Source organism: Magnolia sinica, chromosome 8, assembly GCF_029962835.1.
Source record: "Magnolia sinica isolate HGM2019 chromosome 8, MsV1, whole genome shotgun sequence".
NCBI classification, from domain to species: Eukaryota; Viridiplantae; Streptophyta; class Magnoliopsida; order Magnoliales; family Magnoliaceae; genus Magnolia; species Magnolia sinica.
This window is the reverse complement of record NC_080580.1, coordinates 29,667,714-29,677,857: the sequence shown is the minus strand read 5'-3', so window position 1 is coordinate 29,677,857 and position 10,144 is coordinate 29,667,714.

The window sequence follows — 10,144 nt, the reverse complement described above, 5'->3', positions numbered from 1 at the left end:
GTTTAGTTCCTAAGTTCCATGGTTATCCAAATGATTTCCTAGGGAACCTAAAAATTTTGGGTCTCTATATTCACCATTTTCCCTAACTCTAAGGGAATTTTAAATAAATTGAAATGGTTACTCTAATAATTTCTAAGGAAACTTAAGTTCATGTTTCTACATTCTCTAAATTTCTCAAAGTATAGGGAAAGTTTTCTTAGGGTTAAGTTTCTAATTTCAACATTCTAGTTGAGACATTCACGGTTTGTATAAGTTACTTTCCCAAAGGTAAGGTTTGTCTAGACTGCCTCTGATACCATCTTGTAACACCTCGGTTTTTGAAACCTGAGTACACTACTCGTTCTTTAAAAACCTGAGTGTTAACCTTTAAAGATAGTCAATTTTACGTATTTTTTTTCTTTTATCAGAGTTAGTAATATAGCAGGATGGAAACAATTCAAGTATAAAAGGGAGTCCAAATATATATATTCAAGATTTTAAGTGGTTACCCAAAAGCTCATACCAACCAATGTCTTAGCTTATTATAAAACATGATAGTACAAATTAAAATGAACTGAAGTCAGGAAAGAGAGTCGCAAGGTCCTCTGGCTCCTCCTAATCCACATGAACATCAGTATGTGTATCATTTATATCTCATGCACACTGAATACGGTTCAATAGCGTTAATGGCTATCGTAGTGAGGTATAGCCCTCAAGATTTATCATATCATCATGATAATTAAGCATAGTTAACAAAGGCAATGTATAACAATATTACACAATGATTATCATAAAAATCAGATAAGGTTCATCAGATATACATTCATTAAATAAATTTCACAAAGATGATCTTGCTTAAATACATAGATGCATGCACATGCTCACAGACCTGGGGATGCACATTCAGCTGGTAAAAAGTCATCCAAGGAGAACTAGCCACCTGGAAAAGTACTCAAAGGTACGCCCAAGGAGAACTAGCCATCCGAAAAAGACTGATATATACGTCGCCCATGGAGGAATAATCACCTGGAAAAGTACACAAAGGTACGCCCATGGAGAACTAACCACCCAGAAAAGACCATAATAATATATAAATCGCCTAAGGAGGACTAGTCACCCAGAAAAGTATACAAAGGTTCACCCAAGGATAACTAACCACTCAGAAAAGACCATAATACATAGATCGCCCCAGGAGATCTAACCACCCGGAAAAGTACTCAAGGTAGGCCCAAGGAGAACTAATCACCCGGAAAAGACCGCATGCCATGAAAATGCATGATTAGCCCAACCATTATTATTCTAATTTCAAACAATCAATTTAGGAAAGCTCAAAGGTCACTATGGGGGGTTGGTTGCCCAGCATAGGCCGACAGCTCAGGCCTAGTGTCTCATTCTACCATCCCTGGCTCATGAGACTAATAAATATGATGGTTTAAAGGTAACTTACACAACTAGTGGCCAATTATAGTTCTACAAGTGAAACTTATCATCACGAGGTTATATGAAGACGATTCCTTAAAGCCACTAAGGGCAAATATTACATCGAGCAGCATAGGGCAAACAAATCCATCTCAAGGATGTGATAAAAAGGAAATATCCCAAAAGCTACTTCGGTAACAAATGATCCAAAAGATGGTAAGTCCACCAGATAATTCCATTTAATCTATTACGCAAATGGCCACTAATTCGAGGACCTTTAAATACACCATAAAGAAATCAAAAGTGGTAAGACAAGTCACGTGCGATATCAAAAGTACTTGCATATATAAAGTGTTCAATTCAAACCAGAATAGGAATATTTGATATCATACTTGAATTCTAAATCTAGCAATCAATCATCTATGAAGAATTATACGAATGGAACTAACATTTATCATCATCTTTTATTAATATTAAATTAAGAAATTAGTAAAATAAATGAACTAAGATAACCATCATAACGTAGGAAAAGCTTGAAGGGTGATCCTCACCTTTCAAGAGTTGGTTCGTCTCCCGGTAATGCTAGAGATAGTTGTACACACCCTAGGATCAAGATTTAACAAAAATTAGAATGTTTTGAGTGGTTAGATTACAACATAACGAAATTACATGGTTAGGATTAAAGTTTAATGTTTTAGATCATGTAAATTTTAGGGCTTTATCTAACCATTTAAATCTAAGTATAGGTCTTAGAACTTGAATTCTAACCTTTCGCATAAGGAATAAAATAATATTACTAATGATACTTTGCGAATTAGTATTAATTTCCCAACAATATCTAATATCATAAAAATAAGAGTTTAATACATGTTATAGATAATAATAAAATTAATAATGATAAAACAAAATTTTAATAAAAATTAATATTAATAATTATACTAACTCAAAATTTAATGGCAATATTATCTAATAATGATAATGATAATAATTTTAATAGCAATTAATTATTCTAATGATAATGATAACACTATAATAATAACAAAAAGGATAACAAGAGGCGAACATCAACTTAGTTGAAAAACTCGACTCGACAAGGTCTGACTCGTCGATGAAACAGTGGGTTAACTCAATGAGTCACCTCAGCTGGACTCTCTCTCCTTCTCTATTTCCTTTTCTTTTTTCCTTTCTTCTTCTTTCCTTCCCTTTCTTCCTTTCCTCCTCTTTTCCTTTCTTTCTTCCTGCTGGAATACATCCAGTAATGCACGCCCAAGCCGATTTGACTCAGATCCAGTCAAACTGAGTCAACTCAGTGCAGTTCGAACAGTGGGACAGGGATGCCCACTCCCATGCTCCTCTCTCGTTCTTCCTCTTCCTTCTTCCTTCTACTCCTCTGCTTCTACTCTCTCTCTCTCTTTTCTCAGCATGGATTAGTTTGGACTCGACCCAGACTCAGACCGAACTCGGTCCGGACTCGGCAGTGGGTCAGATTTTCGTCAACCAATCTAACTCATCAATCGAACTCGATGAGCAGCCACGGTCGACTGGCGACTGGTCCTATCTCTCATGTCTCCTTCTTTGCATCTTCTTCTTCTTTCTCCTTCCCTTTGGTGAGACGGGCACGCTACACGGGGTCGAACCAGCAGCTAGGAGTAGGTGGTTCACCGAGTCGCACTAGCTGGTTGGATCGCCTAGACATGGCAGCAATCCAAACCACACCTCTTCTCTCTCTTCTCTTTTCTCTTCTTTCTGATCTTATCTTGCGACCATACAGGGGCTGGACTCGATCCAGATTCCCAACTCGAACTGTGACTCGAACTGAGTCGACCAGTGTGGAAGGAAGAAACGGTGCACCCTCCGTCTCTTACTGCCTTTCCTATTTCGGAAAGGGTCGCCCTAGAATCTAGCCATTTATAGGCTTTTCCTTTTCTAGAGCTTTCCACGACTAATCACCAAGATTAGCGTTCTGTTTAGCAGATGAAAAGGCTTAGAAACTCATCGTAGGAGCTCGTTTGCTTATTTAAATGTTAGCATGGGTCTGATCAGTTATTCCTGGTGAAATTTTGGCGAGGTGGGCTGCACTTTGGACGGCTTGGATCAGCGAAAGAGTTACCTCTTCGAAATGTGCTTCACCTAGCCAAATCGGGGAAGATGGATCCCTGGCCATGGTGTTTTCACATTGGTTGGATGATCCTATGATCTGGGCCATTTGGATGGTCTGGATGACACCTAGTACACATGTGGGGTCCACTATATGGTGAAAGGAGCACTGATCATTATGTTGTTTTTGCTAAGACGAAGCACAACTCGCGCCGTCTTGATTTCACATCAGTATCTCTTCAATTTCTCACTTTGTTGTTAGGCTCTCAGTAGCCCTAGCTTTAGCGTCCTGGATCGTCCAAGAGAACCTTCCAGATGGCGTGAAATGGTTGAGATCTTGTCAGCCTAAAATGGAAATATTCCCTCTGCCTTTTGGCTGGGAATAGACATTTGCGGAAATGGGTGTCTCGACTTTTACGGCTCGTGCGGATGTGGCTTCCACTGTTTCTGAGGCGAATGAAACCGCCAGCGAAGCAAGGCGTTGTGGTCTTTCCTCTCCTCATCAGAGGCTCCGAGCGCCACTCCGTGTTTGGCCATAGCTCATGGGTGCAGGTGTGATCATCTTTGTTGGTTTCCACCATGGGTTTGGTCGGTGGTCCCAACTGAGATTGATGAATGGTTTGGATTTCTCGAATGGTTGCTGAGGGTGGGCAATAGTCGACGTGCATGGATGGTACCCGTTCAAATCGAGCTCGGGCGGGAACAAAAGGAGAGGAAACCTCTCCCTTTTTTTTTAGTCTTATCAGGTTGAGCGCTGACCAGTTCGATGCACGGTGAGTGTACACACTGTGTACTCGCTCAGTCCCAAGGTGGGGTCCACCATGAGGTATTTGAGGGATCTACTCTGTCTGTCTATTTTGGCCAGCTATTCTAAGGTCTTGGATCAAAGATGGGGTAGATTAAAAACTCAGGTGGCCCACGTCTATCAATTTATGTGTCTAATTGATCATTTTGGTCGATTTAACGGTCGGATTGATTCAAGTTTGGACTTCAATGATCTTGGAGATTGTTCGGATTGATCGGGACCGCTCACTTTATGAACTTTCAATTCTAATGTCTTCATTATAGCATTATCCATAATATAAGGTATTATTATTATTAATTTATTTTAGTTTATTTTTTGCATGTATTTTAATCAGGTTGTGTACACATGCAGTTATTATGGGGTCCATGGTGATGCACTTTGTAAATCTACTTCGTCCATTCCCTTTGGTGGGGCCAACCAGAGTCTTCGATTAAAGATCAGGTGGGTCCAAAACTCAAGATGGGCCATGCCAAGTGTTTCCTTATCTCATTCCATTGATTCATATTAGCCCAATTGTTGGATTGATTTCAATTCAAATACCAATGGTCAAAAGTCCCAAGAAGTCGTTCAGATGGTCAAGGTGCTTCATGGTCCATAATGGATGGTTAGATGGTCAACTAGTGGCTAGATGAGCTTGTAATATGGACTACTAGCTAATTAATGGGTGATTTTAAAGTCTATTGTTGAATTGTTTTAAATTATCAAGCAATTGCCTAATAAGAATATAGGTACTGATTTAATGATTAGGTGGTCTCATTATGATGATCGGATGGTAGATCGGCAGATTGAGTGTTGTGGACTTGAAGGATGGTGTCTTTGATGCTTTGGGTCCCAATAAATGGTGGACCCAATGATCTGATGGTTTGATTGTTGTCAACAGATGATTGATAGCCAGATTAAGTATCATGGGCCCAATGGATGGTGGATTTGGTGACATGACGACCCACCTTGGATTCTAATGGGTGGATGGCTTCATTCATATATGAAGATTACTTCTAATCATTAAATTTAGGGTAGAATGAGATGAGTGATTCCATAATTTAGGTTATCAGGTAACACCCAAGTACTGAAAAGTACAGGGTGTTACATGAGTAGACTTTGATGTCATTGCCCGATCTTTAATGTCATCGAACAGTATTTGATGTCATCAAATAGCTCTTCGATGCAAAAAAAAATCATCCAAAACTGTCCAGCGAATTGAGCTTGAAAATCTAGAATTTCTCCATGTTATCGAATTGGCTTCGATGACATCAAACATTGCCTTCGATGGAATCGAACTTTTCACCCAATTGTCTAGCAACAAACTTGATTTTTCATTAAAATCTCGATGTGATCGATCATTCTTTGATGGCATCGAACACTTACTTCGATGGCATCAAAGTGTGTTTGATGTCATCGACAGGTCAAGCTCAGTAATTCTAAAATTTTGCACTTTTAAATTTGATTTTCTTCTTTCTTCACGTGATTTTCTTGGATCTTGGACTCTTGAAATCTTCAATCTTAACCTCCAAGATCAATCATTGCTTTGGCAATTATTGAGCATCAAGTCCATACTTTTAACACTTTTTATTCACTTCAAGCTCTCAAAATCACATTATAAGACAAACATGAATAAATATATCGATTAAGCATTATCATGTTCATAAAACCAAGATATAAACAGGGAGAAATATGCAATATTTGATACTGAACATTACTCGTTTGTATTAACAGGTGGAACGATCAGTTGGATGTCGAAGCTTCAGTCTGTAGTTGCTCTTTCCACAACTAAAGCAAAGTATATGACAGTGACAAAGGCATTCAAAGTAGGTATTTGGTTGAGATGAATCATGAATAAGTTGGGTTTTTAGAAGGAAGTCGTGCCTGTAAATTATGACAATGAAAGCATTATCAATTTAGCGAAGAACTCGGATTACCAAGATTGAACTAAATATATTAATGTTTATCATCATTTTATGTAACAGGTACTTGAGCGAGGCAATGTTACTCTTAAGAAAATCCACGTAAATGTGAATCCGACGGATATGCTTATGAAGGTGGTTCTTGTAAAGAAGTTTAGATTCTGTTATACTTCTTTGGGATTAATAAAGGTTTGATGAAGACATAGTGTGTATGAAAAGTGAAGACAATTTTGATACTATGATGGACACGATTAAATATGGTGATAACTACTTGAAGTGATGAAGCATAAAGATTGAAGCCATGTTGGAGATTGTTGAAATCGGTGTCTCTAATCTATGTTGGAATAGGGGATTTCGATTAATCAAAAGTCTGGTTTGATTGATCAATAATACCCTAAATATATGAGTTTGCTTGCTGGACAATTTTTGGTAATTTCGATCGATTGACCATCTCAGTTAAATTGATCGGGATAATTTAGAAAAATCAAATTAGCTCTTTAGACACTTTTGAACATCTTCGATTGATTGAACATGGATGCTCCATTGATCGAGAATTTCTTGATTGATGGTTAGATCGATAACGCGTGCAGTTTTGCATAATTGCGTGATTTGTTGCTTAATTTGGGTGTAACTCTTTGTAAGGGTTTGTAACACAGGATTATGGTACGAAAAACTTGTTCTAAATGAGAGTTAGCGTTTTGTGAAGAATTTTCTATTAGTTTTTTTTTATATATATATGTAAGTTGATTCTATATTTTATAATTTGTTTTCATAGTGGATTGCTTGTTGCTTTGTGTCGTGGTTTTTTCCTATAAGGATTTTTCCACTAAAAATCGTGTGTTCTCTGTAATTTCTTTGTTTGCGTTTATTTATTGTTGTGTAATTCGACTTTGAGGTTGCTCCCATGGCCCCAACATTTTTTTATGTTCTTTCATATAGTATCCCATTATACAACTTAAATATTGTAACACCTCGAACTTTCTCAAGTGTTATCATAAAATTTAACTTAGTATGTACCTGTGTACGACACCGATTTAGCCAATCCTAACCTTAAATCTATTCTCCAACATGAATCCGACCATTGAGAATGATCTTCATTCATAAATTAAGCCATCCGACCATTAATTTTAAGACAAGATCATCATATGTCCAAGTATTCCCACTTGTCCATCATAACCAACCGTTTACTTTGAGTTTGGACGACTCGATCATAGTAAACTAACTACTTGATATTTGCATCCGCTCATACACATATCGAATTGAGATTTTGATCCGTTCATCTTTTCACCACCTATAAATATGCTTAACCCACCATCAAAACTATAATTTAAGAAACTAACACATGTGAACAAGTCACTTGAATCTAATGGTATACATATTCTGCCTCTTGATCACTCTAAAACCCACTTGTCATCATCCGTTTATAAAACTGACCGTACACCCACTCACATACATGACTAGAATACTAACCATCAAGTTTTTATATTTTTAATATATCATCTGATCATCCATTATGTTGGTTGATATATGTACATTTCCTTAATTAATTTAGCGAATAATTATTTATTCATAATGATTTAGACATAAGTTCTTTTGTAAGAATAACTTAAAAACATGCCTATAACCATATAGAAACATTAGATTTCACAAAACTCTTATATCAGCAATAATTACGAAAATGCCATTAACCTAGACCTTTTAATTCTAAATCACGTGATTCCCATGATCCGTTTGATGTGAAATTTTATACCATGCATATGTATCATAAATTAACCATATATGTCACATTTCATTTCTTAGATTATTATAAAAGTGACCCAATTAACAAATCAACCCCTTAACTGTTGATTTTGGTGTTCATCGAGTGAAGAAACCTCATTGATAGTCGTTGTAGGATATTTCCCTTCATATGAATGACTTTGATTGCCCATAATATGGACCAAGTGTGAAATATGAAGACCTTACTTTCGTAGGCTTTTCCTTAGGCGCGAAGTTATCCTTAGGCCTACCAACTTCTATTTAACCACTTCCTTCTATCCATTGCAACTCAAATTTATGCTACACTTTAGTGTCATATGACTACAAGGTTATACGAAATTTAGGCCTCGATTTATGATCTTACACTGTTGAAGGTTGAAGTTAGTTCCTTCATTTTGGTACAAAAGGTGAAATTTTAGATTTAGTTTTTTTTTTTTTCCACCATCGATTAACCACTAAATTTTATCCAACTATTTACCTATCCTGACTACACATTGTTCCCAAAATAGGGCCCTGATCATTAAGTGTAGATCATTAATTGAATCAAGTTCGTTTTGACACCCGTTAAGAGAATCTTCAAGATAGGCCAATCTAAATTTCGGATTACCAAGAAAATCATATACCCTGGCCCTATTCGATGACCCTAACACAATGGATGAATTAGATTTAAAGAAAGATCGCTAAAAAAAGGAAAAAATTAGAGAAACTCAATTCAAGTAAGATGTGAAACACACCCCTCTCATATGCCCACTCTTTTTAAAAGGGGTGTGCATTCCCCTCTCCACTCACACGCCAGTCTCCAACGCCCAAAGAGAAAGAGAAAGAGAAAGAAAGAGAATGAGAAAGAGAAAGAGAAGGAGAAGAAGAAGCCTAGACGCCCTCTTCCTTCTCCATATGTATAGTATCTTCCTCTTGTTCAAGCGATGTCGTGATTCATGTGGAAGCTTTTCATGTTGAAGCTTTCCTATATAAATATTTACCCAGGGTTTATATCTAAGGCTAAGGTGAGGGATTCCTTTAAGCTTACCTTGATTTAAGTTGATTTAATTTATCTTGCTTTTTACATGCTTTCATGTTACTGTGATTCTCTCCCTATAATTGTTTGATTTACCACCATCAATTATTTATCCCTTGGAAATTATGGTTAAGGTATGAACCTAATTATGCCATGATCTTTATTAATTTAAGAGGGGCGATGAAATCAAGCCTTGTCCCTGCTTTTACCAATTTTGTTGAGTTAGCCCTTGCTACTCTCGTCTTTGTTGAGATAGTCGTTATTACTCTTCTTATTTGTTGAGTTAGCCCTTGTTACTCTCCTCTTTTGTTGAGTTAGCTATTGCTACTCTTCTCTTTTGCTGAGTTAGCTTATTGCTACTCTTCTCCTTTATTATGTTAGCATTGTGCTATCTCTGGCTTAGGCATGTGTCTTGGAATTCCAAAACTCTCATGATTCAATTTATTTTTCTATCGATGCAAGTAATGTGTTAGAGGTATCATAACTAGTGATTCAAATATTTATCGTGGATGTAATGTGTTATGGGTAGCGACCCTCTTGGTCGGCATGTAATTCCGTGGGTTGATTAGCACAATCGGTGTAAATAAATCATCATGCGTGTTACATCACTTCTTGAGATTGGATGTCGCAAATAACCGCTTCATGAACACATCGTGCCACGTAAATTCTCTAATCACGTTATTGTGTTACCTTAAGATGTTCACATAAATCCACGTCAATGTTGGACACATCACCAAAAAAGAAAAGGGTAACATCGACGAACTTGGGGATGTTTTGGATACGGTTAAAAGCCGTCGGCCGTAGCCAAAACCAAGTAATTCCTAGCCAAAGAACCATTCTTAACGATCGACGTCCAATCTCTACTTTAAGCATGTGTTGTGGTTCAATGAGATTTATTTAGAGATCATTTTTGAATTTCATTCTTTAAAAATGTTTAGATATTGATGTACGGTGTGGATAAAACAAAAACACTATGATGGGGCCATGGAGCCGTACCAGATCCAACACTGAAGGCATTTTTAAGATAAATGTGTGTGAGTTTTTCATTTTCTGTAAAAATGTGGTGACTCGTTTATGTCAATAGTGGTAATGATATAAGGTTATCCAGACCAACTTAATAATGGGTCTAGTTGTAGATGGGTAATATACTTTATTACATAAAACTATCTT